General features: G+C 46.8%; 1 long non-coding RNA gene across 3 annotated transcripts in view; it reads left to right on the forward strand.

The window, feature by feature from the left end:
* Window positions 1–6,000: 6,000 nt before the first annotated feature.
* LOC147007164 (uncharacterized) overlaps window positions 6,001–24,993 on the forward strand; it is a 32,158-nt gene continuing 13,165 nt past the window's right edge. The window contains exons 1-3 of one of the 3 annotated variants that reach the window (XR_015054360.1): window positions 6,001–6,496; window positions 6,602–6,819; window positions 6,972–7,111. This is a non-coding gene — a long non-coding RNA (uncharacterized LOC147007164). Of the gene's footprint in view, window positions 6,820–6,971; window positions 7,112–24,993 lie in introns of all 3 variants that reach the window. The other 2 variants (XR_015054359.1, XR_015054361.1) reach the window with 2 other exon arrangements.

A 24,993-nucleotide genomic window follows, 5' to 3' on the forward strand; every position in this document is an offset into this window, starting at 1 on the left:
GCAGAAAAGGATCACCCTCTCCAAGACCACCATCAAAAGGATCACCGTCTGCAAAACCAAGACTTTCGAAGTAATTCCACCGTTTGTTAATCTTTCATTCGAATCACATTTTACGTTTGTTCACTTGTGAAGTCTTTTTTGTGCTTTAATCAGGATTTGATCCTCAATTTCTCCACTTAGTCCGAGTTCACCTGTTGTTAACTCCTTGACTTGTGATCCTTGTGCAAAGTTAGTACCACCAATGTGTTCACCCTGCAAGTCCCACAATGGAAGTTCTAGGAATAACACAAACACACATTTTTTGTCGAATTCAATGTTGCTTTGCTGATGCTTTGGTGTTTTCATCCAAAAATCTGGATTCCAGGTTCTCGTCGTGGAAACAAGTTCAACATAACGGTCAATCCTTCTATTTACAAGTAATAAATAAATTGTACCACTGGACCTGCAGTTTACCTGGGCCCTGGCCTCATGTTGTAACTCAAATTTGGTAGAATTCTGACTGGTGGTTCTGAAGAAGAAGATTTTTGAAGTGCATCCCTCCTCCAGAAGAAGAGTGACGTCATGTATTGCAATTGTGGTTACATGTGAGAGGAGGGGTTGTGTTCAGGAGTGGGGTGGTGTTCAGGAGGAGGTGCGTTGTTCAGGAGGAGGGGCGGTGTTTATGAGGAGGGACGGTGTTCATTCATTAGGAGTGGTGGTGTTCAGGAGCTAACAGCTCGGCTCGAGAGATAATCATGGAACCCCAGGAAGGCCTTGATGTCACGGAGAAGAAAGAAACAACAAGGAAATCAGACAAAGGTGGAGGCCATTCAGCCCATCGTGCCTGCACCACATCAACACCACAACAATTTATCAACACAAGATCAAAAGAAGAAAATGCAAAAAAAAATTTAAACAAAATGTTTTTGTATTTTTTTTTTCCCCCAGGGTTGGGGGCTCGGGTTAAAAACACAACCACATACCACACCTTGATGAGACCCCCATCAACAGCACTCCGCACACATGCACATAATCATCCATCAATACTCAAACTACCTGAACGTCCTGCTCACATCCCTCTACCCCTCTATCTCCATACCTTCCAGGTACCGATCTCATTCTAATTTAAACTTATCTCCTGTTTCTGTTGCCTCTACTTTTCCAGGGAGACCATTTCATGCATGAACTACTCTCTGAGTGAAAGTCCCCTTCCTTACAACTTATTCCTCCTCTTCTTTATTATCAGGTTATGGCCCCTGGTCCAATCACTGTCTACTCTGTTTAATATAATTAATCTTCACTTGTTTTATCTCTCCCCTTCCCCTTGGACCCAAGATGATCATTTGCATGGGAGGGTTCCATAATGGACAATTGTACCGATGTCCAAACGCTTGAGCTCAGATGATAACAGAGACAGGTGATCATCCTCTCTTAGAGATCGGACATTCCAGGCACCCACCTGAAGGGACCACCTCAGGTTAACCCATGGACACCACTATGTGGTGGCCAAATGATCGTGGAAAAAAAAATCTTGAAATCTAACTCCACAGAGCCAAATGATACTGAAATGTCGGTTGCTATGACAACACATCCAGAGGAAATAACAATAAGTGCAACAAAGCATCAAAGTGAACCAACGATTGAAACACCTGCGATGAATAAAAGGAGTTACACTGAACCTTCACAAGGGACTGAAGGAGCTTTCATTGGTGTGACAGACGGACAGATGGTACCAGACACACAAGTATCAAACACTTTACTGGCGCTACCCGATAAGGTAGTGGTGCAGGAAAGGTCACTGGTAAACATATTTCTATTGCACCACCTCAAAAGGATGAATCCAAGCAAATGATTCCTCACACAGCCACTCACCGTTAGAGTAGCTCACAGCCACTCACCATTAGAGTAGCTCACAGCCACTCACCGTTAGAGCTGCTCACAGCCACTCACCGTTAGAGCTGCTCACAGCCACTCACCGTTAGAGCTGCTCACAGCCACTCACCGTTAGAGCTGCTCACAGTCACTCACCGTTAGAGCTGCTCACAGCCACTCACCGTTAGAGCTGCTCAGCCACTCACCGTTAGAGTAGCTCACAGCCACTCACCATTAGAGTAGCTCACAGCCACTCACCGTTAGAGCTGCTCACAGCCACTCACCGTTAGAGCTGCTCACAGCCACTCACCGTTAGAGCTGCTCACAGCCACTCACCGTTAGAGCTGCTCACAGCCACTCACCATTAGAGCTGCTCACAGCCACTCACCGTTAGAGCTGCTCACAGCCACTCACCGTTAGAGCTGCTCACAGCCACTCACTGTTAGAGCTGCTCACAGCCACTCACCGTTAGAGTAGCTCACAGCCACTCACCGTTAGAGTAGCTCACAGACACTCACCTTTGGAGTAGCTCACAGCCACAAACCATTAGAGTAGCTCACAGCCACTCACCATTAGAGTAGCTCACAGACACTCACCGTTGGAGTAGCTCACAGCCACTCACCATTAGAGTAGCTCACAGCCACTGACCATTAGAGTAGCTCACAGCCACTCACCGTTCGAGTAGCTTACAGCCACTCACCGTTAGAGTAGCTCACAGCCACTCACCGTTAGAGTAGCTCACAGCCACTCACTATTACAGCTGCCCACAGCCACTCACCATTAGAGTAGCTCACAGCCACTCACTATTCCAGCTGCTCACAGCCACTCACTATTAGAGCTGCTCACAGCCACTCACCGTTTGAGTAGCTCACAGCCACTCACTATTAGAGCTGATCACAGCCACTCACCATGAGAGTAGCTCACAGTCACTCACCGTTAGAGCTGCTCACAGCCACTCACCATTAGAGCTGCTCACAGTCACTCACCGTTATAGCTGCTCACAGCCACTCACCGTTAGAGCTGCTCACAGCCACTCACCGTTAGAGTAGCTCACAGCCACTCACCGTTAGAGTAGCTCACAGCCACTCACTGTTAGAGCTGCTCACAGCCACTCACCGTTAGAGCTGCTCACAGCCACTCACCGTTAGAGCTGCTCACAGCCACTCACCATCAGAGCTGCTCACAGCCACTCAACGTTAGAGCTGCTCACAGCCACTCACCGTTAGAGCTGCTCACAGCCACTCACCGTTAGAGTAGCTCACAGACACTCACCGTTAGAGTAGCTCACAGACACTCACCTTTGGAGTAGCTCACAGCCACTGACCATTAGAGTAGCTCACAGCCACTCACCATTAGAGTAGCTCACAGCCACTCACCATTAGAGTAGCTCACAGCCACTCACCGTTCGAGTAGCTCACAGCCACTCACCGTTAGAGTAGCTCACAGCCACTCACTATTACAGCTGCCCACAGCCACTCACCATTAGAGTAGCTCACAGCCACTCACTATTCCAGCTGCTCACAGCCACTCACTATTAGAGCTGCTCACAGCCACTCACCGTTTGAGTAGCTCACAGCCACTCACTATTAGAGCTGATCACAGCCACTCACCGTTAGAGTAGCTCACAGTCACTTACCGTTAGAGTAGCTCACAGCCACTCACTATTAGAGCTGCTCACAGTCACTCACCGTTAGAGTAGCTCACAGTCACCGTTAGAGCTGCTCACAGCCACTCACTTTTAGAGCTGCTCATAGCCACTCACCGTTAGAGTAGCTCACAGCCACTCACTATTAGAGCTGCTCACAGTCACTCACCGTTAGAGTAGCTCACAGCCACTCACTATTTGAGCTGCTCACAGTCACTCACCGTTAGAGTAGCTCACAGTCACTCACCGTTAGAGTAGCTCACAGTCACTCTCCGTTAGAGTAGCTCACAGCCACTCACCGTTAGAGTAGCTCACAGCCACTCACCATTGGAGCTGCTGATGTGGATGATTTGTCCTGTTTCATTGTTCATTTTTGTGACGAGGAAACGTTCACTCCCGACCGGAGCAGCAGGAAGGGTCATGTTATTATCCTCTCTGTGGAATATGGATGACAGTAGATCTCGATCAAAGGGCGGAGGAGCTCCTTGTGAGCCAACGGCCATCCAGATCTCGTGTCTGTAGACGTCCTCCTGCAGGTGGGTTACTTCTTATTAAGAGGTTCGTGGCGGGATTTGTATTTTGGCCACCGGAGGGAAATCACGGGGTAACTTTCCCTGGTCAGATTGTGGTGCTGAGGTGTCGTCCACCAGACGGCGGTCTCCTTGGATTAACCTGAGGTGGTCCCTTCGGGTGGGTGCCTGGAACGTCCTTTCTCCAAGAGAGGATGATCACCTGTCTCCGTTATCATCTGAGCTCAAGCGTTTGAACATCGGGATTGCAGCTCTCTGTGAGGTTCGAAGACCGTATTGCAGCGAGATCATGGCGGGTGGTTCCACCTACTATTGGTCTGGTCGCTCTGATGGTTACCATACCCAAGGAGTTGCTGTAGCTGTGTCCAATAAGCTGACTCCATTGATAATTGAGGTAACACCGGTCAATGAGCGTGTAATAAGACGAAGGATTCATCACTCCTTGGGTGTCGTGTTTCTGTCTCTGTATATGCTCCGACTGAGGTGATGATCTCACCTTGAAGGACACGTTCCACGTTAAAATTGACATCTTTGCATCACCCTTAGCATACACACCTGTGATACACACCCTTACTATACACACCTGTGGTACACACCCTTACTATACACACCTGTGGTACACACCCTTACTATACACACTTGTGGTACACAGCCTTACTATACACACTTGTGGTACACACCCTTACTATACACACCTGTGGTACACACCCTTACTATACACACTTGTGGTACACACCCTTACTATACACACTTGTGGTACACAGCCTTACTCTACACACTTGTGGTACACACCCTTACTATACACACCTGTGGTACACACCCTTACTATACACACCTGTGGTACACACCCTTACTATACACACTTGTGGTACACAGCCTTACTATACACACTTGTGGTACACACCCTTACTATACACACCTGTGGTACACACCCTTACTATACACACTTGTGGTACACACCCTTACTATACACACTTGTGGTACACAGCCTTACTATACACACTTGTGGTACACAGCCTTACTATACACACTTGTGGTACACAGCCTTACTATACACACTTGTGGTACACACCCTTACTATACACACTTGTGGTACACAGCCTTACTATACACACCTGTGGTACACACCCTTACTATACACACCTGTGGTACACACCCTTACTATACACACTTGTGGTACACAGCCTTACTATACACACTTGTGGTACACAGCCTTACTATACACACTTGTGGTACACACCCTTACTATACACCCTTGTGGTACACAGCCTTACTATACACACCTGTGGTACACACCCTTACTATACACACCTGTGGTACACACCCTTACTATACACACCTGTGGTACACACCCTTACTATACACACCTGTGGTACACACCCTTACTATACACACTTGTGGTACACAGCCTTACTATACACACTTGTGGTACACAGCCTTACTATACACACCTGTGGTACACAGCCTTACTATACACACCTGTGGTACACACCCTTACTATACACACTTGTGGTACACAGCCTTACTATACACACTTGTGGTACACACCCTTACTATACACACTTGTGGTACACAGCCTTACTATACACACCTGTGGTACACACCCTTACTATACACACCTGTGGTACACACCCTTACTATACACACTTGTGGTACACAGCCTTACTATACACACTTGTGGTACACAGCCTTACTATACACACTTGTGGTACACAGCCTTACTATACACACCTGTGGTACACAGCCTTGCTATACACACCTGTGGTACACACCCTTACTATACACACCTGTAGTACACACCCTTACTATACACACCTGTAGTACACACCCTTACTATACACACCTGTAGTACACACCCTTACTATACACACCTGTAGTACACACCCTTAATATACACACCTGTAGTACACACCCTTACTATACACACCTGTGGTACACACCCTTACTATACACACCTGTGGTACACACCCTTACTATACACACCTGTGGTACACACCCTTACTATACACACCTGTGGGACACAATTCAAATAACGAAACCGTTTTGAGGAAACAAAGATCCATTTTGATTTCAACTCAAACGAGGTGATGCATGTTTTGCTTGCAGCGATCGCAGCAGCGATCTAATATACACCGCCCAATGAAGGCACACGTGAATTGTCACGTTTTACACAGTAGGGAAGATCTCTTGGTCTTTCATTAACAAAAAAAAACCTTTCCGTGTTCGTCAGACTTTTCAAATATCATCAAACATGTCGACACGTCACACACACGTTTCATGTGAGGTAAATATAAACATTAAAATCGTCTTCATCGTGAAACACCGCGAGGATCGAGACCGCCGGGGGAACTCCCAGAGATTGTTATTATGTCCACGGACACTTTAAATTAATTATATAAAACGGACATGTCCACCTTCGTACACGGAACATCTCACGTCTGAGTCCGTGTACATTGTAAAAGTGAACAAGGTACGTTTCCATGACAACGACAACACTCGTCATTAACATTTGGTGTTTAATTTTAAAAACTCTCCTTTTGTCTGCGGTTTTGTACGTACTGAAAATCCTGTCCAGATGTCCGAGCGTGTGTCCGGTTACCAAGCAGCTCGCTAGCGCTTGCCAAGCAATCCGTTCCTTACCAACGGTTTTGAATGGAGGGCTCGCCATCGTGTCTGAACGTGATGACGTCACCAGAGTCGACTCGGGGAAAATCCTGAAAGTAACGGGGATTGTTTCTTACACACGACCATGGTCTGCGGCTGCAAATTTAAATGTGTCGCTGTGCATTGTGGGTAAATGTCGCTGTGCATTGTGGGTTAATGTCGCTGTGCATTGTGGGTTAACGTTTTAAAAAATACCATAATTTTGAGGTTCAAATCCGACATTTCCATTTTTAAATCTGGCAATCCTGTTGTTGTTGTTTTTATTTATTATTTTATTACAGGGTGAATGAGTGGTGTTGAAACCCTCCCGTTAATCCCCTCCAGGTGTGTATTTGGTGTTTTATTCATTTGCATTTCTGAATCACACCTGTGCATTCACACCAACGGCCTGACCGTTGGACGCGAAGTTCGTTCAAACGTGGTGAGTTATTTGTTTAAACAACTAATTATAAAGTGAAATAACCACTTGAATAGTTTGTGGCTTGGGGGGGAGGGGTAAAGCGTCCCCTGAACCAGACGTAGTGTGGTTGTTGTTCGAGGGCTCTCTCTCTCTCTCTCTCTCTCTCTCTGAGTCTCGAGGTCGATGTTTCTAACCGTGGCCTAGTCATCCGACCACATTAAACTAGAACTACACTCGGGAGAGTACATCCCTCCTCCAGGCTGAACAGGCCTCGTCATCCCAGCACATGAAACTAGAACGTACTGCTTCCTAATCATGATACGTGCTGCTTCCTTCCTCATCATGGTACGTGCTGCTTCCTTCCTAATAATGGTACGTGCTGCATCCTTCCTAATAATGGTACGTGCTGCATCCTTCCTAATCATGGTACGTGCTGCTTCCTTCCTAATCATGGTACGTGCTGCTTCCTTCCTAATCATGGTACGTGCTGCTTCCTTCCTAATCATGGTACGTGCTGCTTCCTTCCTAATCATGGTACGTGCTGCTTCCTAATCATGGTACGTGCTGCTTCCTTCCTAATAATGGTACGTGCTGCTTCCTTCCTAATAATGGTACGTGCTGCTTCCTTCCTAATCATGGTATGTGCTGCTTCCTTCCTAATCATGGTACGTGCTGCTTCCTTCCTAATCATGGTACGTGCTGCTTCCTTCCTAATCATGGTACGTGCTGCTTCCTTCCTAATCATGGTATGTGCTGCTTCCTTCCTAATCATGGTACGTGCTGCTTCCTTCCTAATAATGGTACGTGCTGCTTCCTTCCTAATCATGGTACGTGCTGCATCCTTCCTAATCATGGTACGTGCTGCTTCCTTCCTCATCATGGTACGTGCTGCTTCCTTCCTAATCATGGTACGTGCTGCATCCTTCCTAATCATGATACGTGCTGCTTCCTTCCTCATCATGGTACGTGCTGCTTCCTTCCTAATAATGGTACGTGCTGCATCCTTCCTAATCATGGTACGTGCTGCTTCCTTCCTAATAATGGTACGTGCTGCATCCTTCCTAATCATGGTACGTGCTGCTTCCTTCCTAATCATGGTACGTGCTGCTTCCTTCCTAATCATGGTACGTGCTGCTTCCTTCCTAATCATGGTACGTGCTGCTTCCTTCCTAATCATGGTACGTGCTGCTTCCTAATCATGGTACGTGCTGCTTCCTTCCTAATAATGGTACGTGCTGCTTCCTTCCTAATAATGGTACGTGCTGCTTCCTTCCTAATCATGGTATGTGCTGCTTCCTTCCTAATCATGGTACGTGCTGCTTCCTTCCTAATCATGGTACGTGCTGCTTCCTTCCTAATCATGGTACGTGCTGCTTCCTTCCTAATCATGGTATGTGCTGCTTCCTTCCTAATCATGGTACGTGCTGCTTCCTTCCTAATAATGGTACGTGCTGCTTCCTTCCTAATCATGGTACGTGCTGCATCCTTCCTAATCATGGTACGTGCTGCTTCCTTCCTCATCATGGTACGTGCTGCTTCCTTCCTAATCATGGTACGTGCTGCATCCTTCCTAATCATGATACGTGCTGCTTCCTTCCTCATCATGGTACGTGCTGCTTCCTTCCTAATAATGGTACGTGCTGCATCCTTCCTAATCATGGTACGTGCTGCTTCCTTCCTAATCATGGTACGTGCTGCATCCTTCCTAATCATGATACGTGCTGCATCCTTCCTAATCATGGTACGTGCTGCATCCTTCCTAATCATGATACGTGCTGCTTCCTTCCTCATCATGGTACGTGCTGCATCCTTCCTAATCATGGTACGTGCTGCTTCCTTCCTAATCATGGTACGTGCTGCTTCCTTCCTCATCATGGTACGTGCTGCTTCCTAATCATGGTACGTGCTGCTTCCTTCCTAATCATGGTACGTGCTGCTTCCTTCCTAATCATGGTACGTGCTGCTTCCTTCCTAATCATGGTACGTGCTGCTTCCTTCCTAACCATGGTACGTGCTGCTTCCTTCCTAATCATGGTACGTGCTGCTTCCTTCATAATCATGGTACATGCTGCTTCCTTCATAATCATGGTACGTGCTGCTTCCTAATCATGGTACGTGCTGCTTCCTTCCTAATAATGGTACGTGCTGCTTCATAACCTTCCTAATCATGGTACGTGCTGCTTCCTAATCATGGTACGTGCTGCTTCCTTCCTAATAATGGTACGTGCTGCTTCCTTCCTAATAATGGTACGTGCTGCATCCTTCCTAATCATGGTACGTGCTGCATCCTTCCTAATCATGATACGTGCTGCATCCTTCCTAATCATGGTACGTGCTGCATCCTTCCTAATCATGATACGTGCTGCTTCCTTCCTCATCATGGTACGTGCTGCATCCTTCCTAATCATGATACGTGCTGCTTCCTTCCTAATCATGGTACGTGCTGCTTCCTTCCTCATCATGGTACGTGCTGCTTCCTTCCGAATCATGGTACGTGCTGCTTCCTTCCTAATCATGGTACGTGCTGCTTCCTTCCTAATCATGGTACGTGCTGCTTCCTTCCTAATCATGGTACGTGCTGCTTCCTTCCTAATCATGGTACGTGCTGCTTCCTTCCTAATCATGGTACGTGCTGCTTCCTTCATAATCATGGTACATGCTGCTTCCTTCATAATCATGGTACGTGCTGCTTCCTAATCATGGTACGTGCTGCTTCCTTCCTAATAATGGTACGTGCTGCTTCATAACCTTCCTAATCATGGTACGTGCTGCTTCCTAATCATGGTACGTGCTGCTTCCTTTCTAATAATGGTATGTGCTGCTTCCTAACCTTCCTAATCATGGTACGTGCTGCTTCCTTCCTAATAATGGTACGTGCTGCTTCCTTCCTAATCATGGTACGTGCTGCTTCCTTCCTAATCATGGTACGTGCTGCTTCCTTCCTAATCATGGTACGTGCTGCTTCCTTCCTAATCATGGTACGTGCTGCTTCATAATCATGGTTCGTGCTGCTTCCTTCCTAATAATGGTACGTGCTGCTTCCTTCCTAATCATGATACGTGCTGCTTCCTTCCTAATCATGGTACGTGCTGCTTCCTTCCAAATCATGGTACGTGCTGCTTCCTTCATAATCATGGTATATGCTGCTTCCTTCATAATCATGGTACGTGCTGCTTCCTAATCATGGTACGTGCTGCTTCCTTCCTAATAATGGTACGTGCTGCTTCATAACCTTCCTAATCATGGTACGTGCTGCTTCCTAATCATGGTACGTGCTGCTTCCTTTCTAATAATGGTATGTGCTGCTTCCTTACCTTCCTAATCATGGTACGTGCTGCTTCCTTCCGAATAATGGTACGTGCTGCTTCCTTCCTAATCATGGTACGTGCTGCTTCCTAATCATGGTACGTGCTGCTTCCTTCCTAATCATGGTACGTGCTGCTTCCTTCCTAATCATGGTATGTGCTGCTTCCTTCCTAATCATGGTACGTGCTGCTTCCTAATCATGGTACGTGCTGCTTCCTTCCTAATAATGGTACGTGCTGCTTCCTTCCTAATAATGGTACGTGCTGCTTCCTTCCTAATAATGGTACGTGCTGCTTCCTTCCAAATCATGGTATGTGCTGCTTCCTTCCTAATCATGGTACGTGCTGCTTCCTTCCTAATCATGGTATGTGCTGCTTCCTTCCTAATCATGGTACGTGCTGCTTCCTAATCATGGTACGTGCTGCTTCCTTCCTAATAATGGTACGTGCTGCTTCCTTCCTAATAATGGTACGTGCTGCTTCCTTCCTAATCATGGTACGTGCTGCTTCCTTCCTAATCATGGTACGTGCTGCTTCCTAATCATGGTACGTGCTGCTTCCTTCCTAATCATGGTATGTGCTGCTTCCTTCCTAATCATGGTACGTGCTGCTTCCTTCCTAATCATGGTACGTGCTGCTTCCTTCCTAATCATGGTACGTGCTGCTTCCTAATCATGGTACGTGCTGCTTCCTTCCTAATAATGGTACGTGCTGCTTCCTTCCTAATAATGGTACGTGCTGCTTCCTTCCTAATCATGGTATGTGCTGCTTCCTTCCTAATAATGGTACCTGCTGCTTCCTTCCTAATCATGGTACGTGCTGCTTCCTTCCTAATCATGGTACGTGCTGATTCCTTCCTAATCATGGTACGTGCTGCTTCCTTCCTTATCATGGATGTGCTGCTTCCTTCCTAATCATGGTACGTGCTGCTTCCTAATCATGGTACGTGCTTCTTCCTTCCTAATAATGGTACGTGCTGCTTCCTAACCTTCCTAATCATGGTACGTGCTGCTTCCTTCCTAATAATGGTACGTGCTGCTTCCTTCCTAATCATGGTACGTGCTGCTTCCTTCCTAATCATGGTACGTGCTGCTTCCTTCCTAATCATGGTACGTGCTGCTTCCTTCCTAATCATGGAATGTGCTGCTTCCTTCCTAATCATGGTACTTGCTGCTTCCTAATCATGGTACGTGCTGCTTCCTTCCTAATAATGGTACGTGCTGCTTCATAACCTTCCTAATCATGGTACGTGCTGCGTCCTTCCTATTAATGGTACGTGCTGCTTCCTTCCTAATAATGGTACGTGCTGCTTCCTTCCGAATCATGGTACGTGCTGCTTCCTTCCTAATCATGGTACGTGCTGCTTCCTTCCTAATCATGGTACGTGCTGCTTCCTTCCTAATCATGGTACGTGCTGCTTCCTTCCTAATCATGGTACGTGCTGCTTCCTTCCTAATCATGGTACGTGCTGCTTCCTTCCTAATCATGGTACGTGCTGCTTCCTTCCTAATCATGGTACGTGCTGCTTCCTTCCTAATCATGGTACGTGCTGCTTCCTAATCATGGTACGTGCTGCTTCCTTCCTAATAATGGTACGTGCTGCTTCCTTCCTAATAATGGTACGTGCTGCTTCCTTCCTAATCATGGTACGTGCTGCTTCCTTCCTAATCATGGTACGTGCTGCTTCCTAATCATGGTAAGTGCTGCTTCCTTCCTAATAATGGTACGTGCTGCTTCCTTCCTAATAATGGTACGTGCTGCTTCCTTCCTAATCATGGTACGTGCTGCTTCCTTCCTAATCATGGTACGTGCTGCTTCCTAATCATGGTACGTGCTGCTTCCTTCCTAATAATGGTACGTGCTGCTTCCTTCCTAATAATGGTACGTGCTGCTTCCTTCCTAATCATGGTATGTGCTGCTTCCTTCCTAATCATGGTACGTGCTGCTTCCTTCCAAATCATGGTACGTGCTGCTTCCTTCCTAATCATAGTACGTGCTGCTTCCTTCCTAATCATGGTACGTGCTGCTTCCTTCCTAATCATGGTACGTGCTGCTTCCTTACTTATCATGGACGTGCTGCTTCCTTCCTAATCATGGTACGTGCTGCTTCCTAATCATGATACGTGCTTCTTCCTTCCTAATAATGGTACGTGCTGCTTCCTAACCTTCCTAATCATGGTACGTGCTGCTTCCTTCCTAATAATGGTACGTGCTGCTTCCTTCCTAATCATGGTACGTGCTGCTTCCTTCCTAATCATGGTACGTGCTGCATCCTTCCTCATCATGGAACGTGCTGCTTCCTTCCTAATCATGGTACGTGCTGCATCCTTCCTAATCATGGTACGTGCTGCATCTTTACTCATCATGGTACGTGCTGCTTCCTTCCTAATCATAGTACGTGCTGCATCCTTCCTAATCATGGTACGTGCTGCTTCCTTCCTCATCATGGTACGTGCTGCTTCCTTCCTAATCATGGTACGTGCTGCATCCTTCCTAATCATGGTACGTGCTGCATCCTTCCTCATCATGGTACGTGCTGCTTCCTTCCTAATCATGGTACGTGCTGCATCCTTCCTAATCATGGTACGTGCTGCTTCCTTCCTCATCATGGTACGTGCTGCTTCCTTCCTAATCATGGTACGTGCTGCATCCTTCCTAATCATGATACGTGCTGCTTCCTTCCTCATCATGGTACGTGCTGCTTCCTTCCTAATAATGGTACGTGCTGCATCCTTCCTAATCATGGTACGTGCTGCTTCCTTCCTAATCATGGTACGTGCTGCATCCTTCCTAATCATGATACGTGCTGCTTCCTTCCTAATCATGGTACGTGCTGCTTCCTTCCTAATCATGGTACGTGCTGCTTCCTTCCTAATCATGATACGTGCTGCTGCTTCCTTCCTCATCATGGTACGTGCTGCATCCTTCCTAATCATGGTACGTGCTGCATCCTTCCTAATCATGATACGTGCTGCTTCCTTCCTCATCATGGTACGTGCTGCATCCTTCCTAATCATGATACGTGCTGCTTCCTTCCTAATCATGGTACGTGCTGCTTCCTTCCTAATCATGGTACGTGCTGCTTCCTTCCTAATCATGGTACGTGCTGCTTCCTTCCTAATCATGGTACGTGCTGCTTCCTTCCTAATCATGGTACGTGCTGCTTCCTTCCTAATCATGGTACGTGCTGCTTCCTTCATAATCATGGTACATGCTGCTTCCTTCATAATCATGGTACGTGCTGCTTCCTAATCATGGTACGTGCTGCTTCCTTCCTAATAATGGTACGTGCTGCTTCATAACCTTCCTAATCATGGTACGTGCTGCTTCCTAATCATGGTACGTGCTGCTTCCTTTCTAATAATGGTATGTGCTGCTTCCTAACCTTCCTAATCATGGTACGTGCTGCTTCCTTCCTAATAATGGTACGTGCTGCTTCCTTCCTAATCATGGTACGTGCTGCTTCCTTCCTAATCATGGTACGTGCTGCTTCCTTCCTAATCATGGTACGTGCTGCTTCCTTCCTAATCATGGTACGTGCTGCTTCATAATCATGGTACGTGCTGCTTCCTTCCTAATCATGGTACGTGCTGCTTCCTTCCTAATCATGATACGTGCTGCTTCCTTCCTAATCATGGTACGTGCTGCTTCCTTCCTAATCATGGTACGTGCTGCTTCCTTCATAATCATGGTATATGCTGCTTCCTTCATAATCATGGTACGTGCTGCTTCCTAATCATGGTACGTGCTGCTTCCTTCCTAATAATGGTACGTGCTGCTTCCTAATCATGGTACGTGCTGCTTCCTTTCTAATAATGGTATGTGCTGCTTCCTTACCTTCCTAATCATGGTGCGTGCTGCTTCCTTCCTAATAATGGTACGTGCTGCTTCCTTCCTAATCATGGTACATGCTGCTTCCTAATCATGGTACGTGCTGCTTCCTTCCTAATCATGGTACGTGCTGCTTCCTTCCTAATCATGGTATGTGCTGCTTCCTTCCTAATCATGGTACGTGCTGCTTCCTAATCATGGTACGTGCTGCTTCCTTCCTAATCATGGTACGTGCTGCTTCCTAATCATGGTACGTGCTGCTTCCTTCCTAATCATGGTACGTGCTGCTTCCTTCCTAATCATGGTACGTGCTGCTTCCTAATCATGGTACGTGCTGCTTCCTTCCTAATCATGGTATGTGCTGCTTCCTTCCGAATCATGGTACGTGCTGCTTCCTTCCTAATAATGGTACGTGCTGCTTCCTTCCTAATCATGGTACGTGCTGCTTCCTTCCTAATCATGGTACGTGCTGCTTCCTTCCTAATCATGGTATGTGCTGCTTCCTTCCTAATCATGGTACGTGCTGCTTCCTTCCTAATCATGGTACGTGCTGCTTCCTTCCTAATCATGGTATGTGCTGCTTCCTTCCGAATCATGGTACGTGCTGCTTCCTAATCATGGTACGTGCTGCTTCCTTCCTAATAATGGTACGTGCTGCTTCATAACCTTCCTAATCATGGTACGTGCTGCTTCCTTCCTAATAATGGTACGTGCTGCTTCCTTCCTAATAATGGTACGTGCTGCTTCCTTCCTAATCATGGTATGTGCTGCTTCCTTCCTAATCGTGGTACGTGCTGCTTCCTTCCTAATCATGGTACGTGCTGCTTCCTTCCTAATCATGGTACGTGCTGCTTCCTTCCTAATCATGGTACGTGCTGCTTCCTTCCTCATCATGGTACGTGCTGCTTCCTTCCTAATCATGGTACGTGCTGCTTCCTTCCTAATAATGGTACGTGCTGCTTCCTTCCTAATCATGGTACGTGCTGCTTCCTTCCTAATCATGGTACGTGCTGCTTCCTTCCTAATCATGGTACGTGCTGCTTCCTTCCTAATCATGGTACGTGCTGCTTCATAATCATGGTACGTGCTGCTTCCTTCCTAATCATGGTACGTGCTGCTTCCTTCCTAATCATGATACGTGCTGCTTCCTTCCTAATCATGGTACGTGCTGCTTCCTTCCTAATCATGGTACGTGCTGCTTCCTTCATAATCATGGTATATGCTGCTTCCTTCATAATCATGGTACGTGCTGCTTCCTAATCATGGTACGTGCTGCTTCCTTCCTAATAATGGTACGTGCTGCTTCCTAATCATGGTACGTGCTGCTTCCTTTCTAATAATGGTATGTGCTGCTTCCTTACCTTCCTAATCATGGTACGTGCTGCTTCCTTCCTAATAATGGTACGTGCTGCTTCCTTCCTAATCATGGTACATGCTGCTTCCTAATCATGGTACGTGCTGCTTCCTTCCTAATCATGGTACGTGCTGCTTCCTTCCTAATCATGGTATGTGCTGCTTCCTTCCTAATCATGGTACGTGCTGCTTCCTAATCATGGTACGTGCTGCTTCCTTCCTAATCATGGTACGTGCTGCTTCCTAATCATGGTACGTGCTGCTTCCTTCCTAATCATGGTACGTGCTGCTTCCTTCCTAATCATGGTACGTGCTGCTTCCTAATCATGGTACGTGCTGCTTCCTTCCTAATCATGGTATGTGCTGCTTCCTTCCTAATCATGGTACGTGCTGCTTCCTTCCTAATAATGGTACGTGCTGCTTCCTTCCTAATCATGGTACGTGCTGCTTCCTTCCTAATCATGGTACGTGCTGCTTCCTTCCTAATCATGGTACGTGCTGCTTCCTTCCTAATCATGGTACGTGCTGCTTCCTTCCTAATCATGGTATGTGCTGCTTCCTTCCTAATCATGGTACGTGCTGCTTCCTAATCATGGTACGTGCTGCTTCCTTCCTAATAATGGTACGTGCTGCTTCATAACCTTCCTAATCATGGTACGTGCTGCTTCCTTCCTAATAATGGTACGTGCTGCTTCCTTCCTAATAATGGTACGTGCTGCTTCCTTCCTAATCATGGTATGTGCTGCTTCCTTCCTAATCGTGGTACGTGCTGCTTCCTTCCTAATCGTGGTACGTGCTGCTTCCTTCCTAATCATGGTACGTGCTGCTTCCTTCCTAATCATGGTACGTGCTGCTTCCTTCCTAATCATGGTACGTGCTGCTTCCTTCCTAATCATGGTACGTGCTGCTTCCTTCCTAATCATGGTACGTGCTGCTTCCTTCCTAATCATTGTACGTGCTGCTTCCTAATCATGGTACGTGCTGCTTCCTTCCTAATAATGGTACGTGCTGCTTCCTTCCTAATAATGGTACGTGCTGCTTCCTTCCTAATCATGGTATGTGCTGCTTCCTTCCTAATCATGGTACGTGCTGCTTCCTTCCTAATCATGGTACGTGCTGCTTCCTTCCTAATCATGGTACGTGCTGCTTCCTAATCATGGTACGTGCTGCTTCCTTCCTAATAATGGTACGTGCTGCTTCCTTCCTAATAATGGTACGTGCTGCTTCCTTCCTAATCATGGTACGTGCTGCTTCCTTCCTAATCATGGTACGTGCTGCTTCCTAATCATGGTACGTGCTGCTTCCTTCCTAATAATGGTACGTGCTGCTTCCTTCCTAATAATGGTACGTGCTGCTTCCTTCCTAATCATGGTATGTGCTGCTTCCTTCCTAATCATGGTACGTGCTGCTTCCTTCCTAATCATGGTACGTGCTGCTTCCTTCCTAATCATGGTACGTGCTGCTTCCTAATCATGGTACGTGCTGCTTCCTTCCTAATAATGGTACGTGCTGCTTCCTTCCTAATAATGGTACGTGCTGCTTCCTTCCTAATCATGGTATGTGCTGCTTCCTTCCTAATAATGGTACGTGCTGCTTCCTTCCTAATCATGGTACGTGCTGCTTCCTTCCTAATCATGGTACGTGCTGCTTCCTTCCTAATCATGGTACGTGCTGCTTCCTTCCTAATCATGGTACGTGCTGCTTCCTTCCTTATCATGGACGTGCTGCTTCCTTCCTAATCATGGTACGTGCTGCTTCCTAATCATGGTACGTGCTTCTTCCTTCCTAATAATGGTACGTGCTGCTTCCTAACCTTCCTAATCATGGTACGTGCTGCTTCCTTCCTAATAATGGTACGTGCTGCTTCCTTCCTAATCATGGTACGTGCTGCTTCCTTCCTAATCATGGTACGTGCTGCTTCCTTCCTAATCATGGTACGTGCTGCTTCCTTCCTAATCATGGAATGTGCTGCTTCCTTCCTAATCATGGTACTTGCTGCTTCCTAATCATGGTACGTGCTGCTTCCTTCCTAATAATGGTACGTGCTGCTTCATAACCTTCCTAATCATGGTACGTGCTGCTTCCTTCCTAATAATGGTACGTGCTGCTTCCTTCCTAATAATGGTACGTGCTGCTTCCTTCCGAATCATGGTACGTGCTGCTTCCTTCCTAATCATGGTACGTGCTGCTTCCTTCCTAATCATGGTACGTGCTGCTTCCTTCCTAATCATGGTACGTGCTGCTTCCTTCCTAATCATGGTACGTGCTGCTTCCTTCCTAATCATGGTACGTGCTGCTTCCTTCCTAATCATGGTACGTGCTGCTTCCTTCCTAATCATGGTACGTGCTGCTTCCTTCCTAATCATGGTACGTGCTGCTTCCTTCCTAATCATGGTACGTGCTGCTTCCTTCCTAATCATGGTACGTGCTGCTTCCTTCCTAATCATGGTACGTGCTGCTTCCTTCATAATCATGGTATATGCTGCTTCCTTCATAATCATGGTACGTGCTGCTTCCTAATCATGGTACGTGCTGCTTCCTTCCTAATAATGGTACGTGCTGCTTCCTAATCATGGTACGTGCTGCTTCCTTTCTAATAATGGTATGTGCTGCTTCCTTACCTTCCTAATCATGGTACGTGCTGCTTCCTTCCTAATAATGGTACGTGCTGCTTCCTTCCTAATCATGGTACATGCTGCTTCCTAATCATGGTACGTGCTGCTTCCTTCCTAATCATGGTACGTGCTGCTTCCTTCCTAATCATGGTATGTGCTGCTTCCTTCCTAATCATGGTACGTGCTGCTTCCTAATCATGGTACGTGCTGCTTCCTTCCTAATCATGGTACGTGCTGCTTCCTAATCATGGTACGTGCTGCTTCCTTCCTAATCATGGTACGTGCTGCTTCCTTCCTAATCATGGTACGTGCTGCTTCCTAATCATGGTACGTGCTGCTTCCTTCCTAATCATGGTATGTGCTGCTTCCTTCCGAATCATGGTACGTGCTGCTTCCTTCCTAATAATGGTACGTGCTGCTTCCTTCCTAATCATGGTACGTGCTGCTTCCTTCCTAATCATGGTACGTGCTGCTTCCTTCCTAATCATGGTATGTGCTGCTTCCTTCCTAATCATGGTACGTGCTGCTTCCTTCCTAATCATGGTACGTGCTGCTTCCTTCCTAATCATGGTATGTGCTGCTTCCTTCCGAATCATGGTACGTGCTGCTTCCTAATCATGGTACGTGCTGCTTCCTTCCTAATAATGGTACGTGCTGCTTCATAACCTTCCTAATCATGGTACGTGCTGCTTCCTTCCTAATAATGGTGCGTGCTGCTTCCTTCCTAATAATGGTACGTGCTGCTTCCTTCCTAATCATGGTATGTGCTGCTTCCTTCCTAATCGTGGTACGTGCTGCTTCCTTCCTAATCATGGTACGTGCTGCTTCCTTCCTAATCATGGTACGTGCTGCTTCCTTCCTAATCATGGTACGTGCTGCTTCCTTCCTCATCATGGTACGTGCTGCTTCCTTCCTAATCATGGTACGTGCTGCTTCCTTCCTAATAATGGTACGTGCTGCTTCCTTCCTAATCATGGTACGTGCTGCTTCCTTCCTAATCATGGTACGTGCTGCTTCCTTCCTAATCATGGTACGTGCTGCTTCCTTCCTAATCATGGTACGTGCTGCTTCATAATCATGGTACGTGCTGCTTCCTTCCTAATCATGGTACGTGCTGCTTCCTTCCTAATCATGATACGTGCTGCTTCCTTCCTAATCATGGTACGTGCTGCTTCCTTCCTAATCATGGTACGTGCTGCTTCCTTCATAATCATGGTATATGCTGCTTCCTTCATAATCATGGTACGTGCTGCTTCCTAATCATGGTACGTGCTGCTTCCTTCCTAATAATGGTACGTGCTGCTTCCTAATCATGGTACGTGCTGCTTCCTTTCTAATAATGGTATGTGCTGCTTCCTTACCTTCCTAATCATGGTACGTGCTGCTTCCTTCCTAATAATGGTACGTGCTGCTTCCTTCCTAATCATGGTACATGCTGCTTCCTAATCATGGTACGTGCTGCTTCCTTCCTAATCATGGTACGTGCTGCTTCCTTCCTAATCATGGTATGTGCTGCTTCCTTCCTAATCATGGTACGTGCTGCTTCCTAATCATGGTACGTGCTGCTTCCTTCCTAATCATGGTACGTGCTGCTTCCTAATCATGGTACGTGCTGCTTCCTTCCTAATCATGGTACGTGCTGCTTCCTTCCTAATCATGGTACGTGCTGCTTCCTAATCATGGTACGTGCTGCTTCCTTCCTAATCATGGTATGTGCTGCTTCCTTCCTAATCATGGTACGTGCTGCTTCCTTCCTAATAATGGTACGTGCTGCTTCCTTCCTAATCATGGTACGTGCTGCTTCCTTCCTAATCATGGTACGTGCTGCTTCCTTCCTAATCATGGTACGTGCTGCTTCCTTCCTAATCATGGTACGTGCTGCTTCCTTCCTAATCATGGTACGTGCTGCTTCCTTCCTAATCATGGTATGTGCTGCTTCCTTCCTAATCATGGTACGTGCTGCTTCCTAATCATGGTACGTGCTGCTTCCTTCCTAATAATGGTACGTGCTGCTTCATAACCTTCCTAATCATGGTACGTGCTGCTTCCTTCCTAATAATGGTACGTGCTGCTTCCTTCCTAATAATGGTACGTGCTGCTTCCTTCCTAATCATGGTATGTGCTGCTTCCTTCCTAATCGTGGTACGTGCTGCTTCCTTCCTAATCATGGTACGTGCTGCTTCCTTCCTAATCATGGTACGTGCTGCTTCCTTCCTAATCATGGTACGTGCTGCTTCCTTCCTAATCATGGTACGTGCTGCTTCCTTCCTAATCATGGTACGTGCTGCTTCCTTCCTAATCATTGTACGTGCTGCTTCCTAATCATGGTACGTGCTGCTTCCTTCCCTAATCAATGGTACGTGCTGCTTCCTTCCTAATAATGGTACGTGCTGCTTCCTTCCTAATCATGGTATGTGCTGCCTCCTTCCTAATCATGGTACGTGGCTGCTTCCTTCCCAGAATCATGGTATCGTGGCTGCTTCCTTCCTAATCATGGTATCGTGCATGTTTCCTTCCTAATCATGGTATCGTGCTGCTTCCTTCCTAATAATCGCGGTACGTGCTGCTTCCTTCCTAATAATGGTACGTGCTGCTTTCCTTCCTAATCATGGTACGTGCTGCTTCCTTCCTAATCATGGTACACGTGCTGCTTCCTTCATAAATCATGGTAATGCGGCTAAGCTTCCTTCCTACACAATGGTACGTGCTGCTTCCTTCCTAATAATGGGTACGTGCTGCTTCATAACCTTCCTTAATCATGGTATGTGCTGCTTCCTTCCTAATCATGGTACGTGCTGCTTCCTTTCCTAATCATGGTACGTGCTTTTTTCCTAACCTTCCTAATCATGGTATCGCGCTGCTTCCTTCCTAATCATGGTATCACGTGCTGCTTCCTTCCTAATAATGGTACGTGCTGCTTCCTTCCTAATAATGAATGTGGCTGCTTCCTTCCTTTGCACTCATGGTATGTGCTGCTTCCTTCCCTAATAATGGCACGTGCTAAGCCTTTCCATAATCATGGTACGTGCTGCTTCCTTCCTAATCATGGTATCGTGCTGCTTCCTTCCTAATCATGGTACGTGCTGCTTGCTTCCCTAACTATACGTGTTGCTTCCTTCCTTAATCATGGGCACGTGCTTGCTTTTTCCGACCATGGTATCGTATATTTCCTGACCTATGGTGAATGTGGTTTTTCCTTCCGAATCATTGCACAGGAGAGCCTGAATCCTGACGAGGAGATTGGGTACGAGCCTGACATTGAGACATGGAAGGAGCTGCTTTCCGACCATACGACAGAGAGTTTTTCCCGACTTAATCAGGGACAGAGCAGGCCTTCCTTCCGACCATGGACATGAGAGTTTTTCCCGACCATGGTAGATTGGAGAAAGCCTTTTTCCTTAATCATGGTATCGTGCTGCTTCCTTCCTAATCATGGCACAATGCGGCTAAGCCTTAATCATGGTACGTGCTTTTTCCTTCCTAATAATGGTACGTGCTGCTTCCTAACCTTCCTAATCATGGTACGTGCTGCTTCCTTCCTAATAATGGTACGTGCTGCTTCCCTAACTTCATGTGGTACGTGCTGCCTTCCTTTCTAATAATGGTAATGTGCTGCTTCCTTACCTTCCTAAATCATGGTACGTGCTGCTTCCTAATCCTAATGGTACGTGCTTGCTTCCTTCCTAATCATGGTACATGTGCTGCTTCCTTCCGAATCATGGTACGTACAAGCCTTCCTAATCATGGTACGTATGCTTCCTTCCTAATCATGGTATGTGCTGCTTCCTTCCCTAATCATGGTACGTGCTGCTTCCTTCCTAATCATGGTACGTGCTGCTTCCTTTCCTAATCATGGCACGTGCTGCTTCCTTCCTAATCATGGTACGTGGCTAAGCTTCCTTTCCTAATCATGGTACGTGCTGTTTCCTTCCTAATCATGGTATCGGCTACAAGCTCAATCATGGTACGTGCTGCTTCCTTCCTAATCATGGTATGTGCTGCTTCATAACCTTCCGAATCATGGGTACGTGCTGCTTCCTTCCTAATAATGGTACGCGGCTGCTTCCTTCCTAATCATGGTGCACGTGCTGCTTCCTTCCTAATCATGGCATGCGTGCTGCTTCCTTCCTAATCATGGTATGTGCTGCTTCCTTCCTAATCATGGTACGTGGCTGCTTCCTTCCTAATCATGGTAGCGTGCTGCTTCCTTCCGAATCATATGGTATCGTGGTTGCTTCCTTCCGGGAATCATGGTACGTGCTGCTTCCTTCCTAATCATGGCACGTGCTGCTTCCTTCCCTAATAATGGTACGTGCTGCTTCATAACCTGAATCATGGTACGTGCTGCTTCCTTCCTCAATAATGGCAATGGCTGCTTCCCTTCCTAATAATGGTACGTGCTGCTTCCTTCCTAATCATGGTAATGTGCTGCTTCCTTCCTAATCGTGGTACGTGCTGCTTCCTTCCTAATCATGGTACGTGCTGCCGTTTCCTTCCTAATCATGGTACGTGCTGCTTCCCTTCCTAATCATGCGGTAATGCGTGCTGCCCCTTCCTCATCATGGTACGCGTGCTGCTTCCTTCCTAATCATGGCACGTGCTGCTTCCTTCCTAATAATGGTACGTGCTGCTTCCTTCCTAATCATGGCACGTGCTGCTTCCTTCCTAATCATGGTACGTGCGTTTCCTTCCTAATCATGGTACGTGGCTGCTTCCTTTCCTAATCATGGTACGTGCTGCTCTTTACCATAATCATGGTAATGCGTGCTGCTTCCCTTCCTAATCATGGTACGTGCGGTTGCTTCCTTCCCTAATCATGATACGTGCTGCTTCCTTCCTAATCATGGTACGTGCTGCTTCCTTCCTAATCATGGTACGTGCTGCTTCCTTCATAATCATGGTATATGCTGCTTCCTTCATAATCATGGCACGTGCTGCTTCCTAATCATGGTACGTGCTGCTTCCTTCCTAATAATGGTGCACGTGCTGCTTCCTAATCATGGTATCGTGCTGCTTCCTTTCCTAATAATGGTATGTGCTGCTTCCTTTACCTTCCTAATCATGGTATCGTGCTAAGCCTTCCTAATAATGGCACGTACAGCCTTCCTAATCATGGCACATAAGCTGCTTCCTAATCATGGCACGTGCTGCTTCCTTCCTAATCATGGCACGTGCTGCTTCCTTCCTAATCATGGTATGTGCTGCTTCCTTCCTAATCATGGTACCGGCTGCTTCCTTCCTAATCATGGTATCGTGCTGCTTCCTTCCTAATCAAGTGGTACGTACAAGCTGCTTCCTAATCATGGTACGTGCTGCTTCCTTCCTAATCATGGTACGTGCTGCTTCCTTCCTAATCATGGTACGTGCTGCTTCCTAATCATGGTACGTTGCTTCATAAGCCTTCCTAATCATGGTAATGTGCTGCTTCCTTCCTAATCAATGGTATCGTGCTGCTTCCTTCCCTACATAATGGTACGTGCTGGGTTTCCTTCCTAACTCATGGTACGTGCTGCTTCCTTTCCTAATCATGTAATGTGCTGCTTCCTTCCTAATCATGGTACGTGCTGCTTCCTTCCTAATCATGGTACGTGCTGCTTCCTTCCTAATCATGGTACGGCTGCTTTCCTTCCTAATCATGGTAATGGGCTGTTTCCTTCCTTTAATCATGGCACGTGTCAAGCCTTCCTAACTCATTGGCACGTGCTGCTTCCTTCCTAATAATGGTACGTGCGTTCGCTTCATAACCTTCCTAATCATGGTACGTGCTGGCTGCCTCCTTCCTAATAATGGTACACGTGGCTGCTCCTTCCTAACCAATGGTATCGCATAAGCTCCTTCCTGACCATGGCATGCGGCATAGTTTCCTTCCTAATCGTGGTACGTGGCTAGTTTCCTTCCTAATCATGGTACGTGCTGCTTCCTTCCTAATCATGGTACGTGCTGGCTTCCTTCCTGACCAGTATGGTCGCTGCTTCCCTTCCGAATCATGGTACGTGAAGGTTTCCTTCCTAATCATGGTACGTGCTGCTTCCTTCTTCCGACCATTGTAATGGCACGTGCTAAGCCTTGAATCATGGCACGTACAGCTTCCTTCCGACACACGTACGTGCTGGTTTCCTTCCTAATAATGGCACGGTTGCTTCCTTCCTAATCATGGTATGTGCTGCTTCCTTCCTAATCATGAATGTGGCTGCTTCCTTCCTAATCATGGTATCGTGTTGCTTCCTTCCTAATCATGGTACGTGCTACTTCCTAATCATGGTACGTGCTGCTTCCTTCCTAGCCAATGGTACGTGCTGCTTCCTTCCTAATAATGGTGGGCTGCTGCTTCCTTCCTAATCATGGTACGTGCTTTTTCCTTCCTAATCATGGTACGTGCTGCTTCCTAATCATGGTACGTGCTGCTTCCTTCCTAATAATGGTACGTGCTGCTTCCTTCCTAATAATGGTACGTGCTGCTTCCTTCCTAATCATGGTATGCTGCTTCCTTCCTAATCATGGTACGTGCTGCTTCCTTCCAATCATGGCACGTGCTGCTTCCTTCCTAATCATGGTACGTGCTGCTTCCTAATCATGGTACGAAGGCTTCCTTCCTAATAATGGTACGTGCTGCTTCCTTCCTAATAATGGTACGTGCTGCTTCCTTCCTAATCATGGTATGTGCTGCTTCCTTCCTAATAATGGTACGTGCTGCTTCCTTCCTAATCATGGTACGTGCTGCTTCCTTCCTAATCATGGTACGTGCTGCTTCCTTCCTAATCATGGTACGTGCTGCTTCCTTCCTAATCATGGTACGTGC

Source organism: Eptatretus burgeri, unplaced genomic scaffold, assembly GCF_056783735.1.
Source record: "Eptatretus burgeri isolate ZD-2024b unplaced genomic scaffold, Ebu_testis_v1 Ebu_testis_scaffold_519, whole genome shotgun sequence".
Lineage (NCBI taxonomy): Eukaryota > Metazoa > Chordata > Myxini > Myxiniformes > Myxinidae > Eptatretus > Eptatretus burgeri.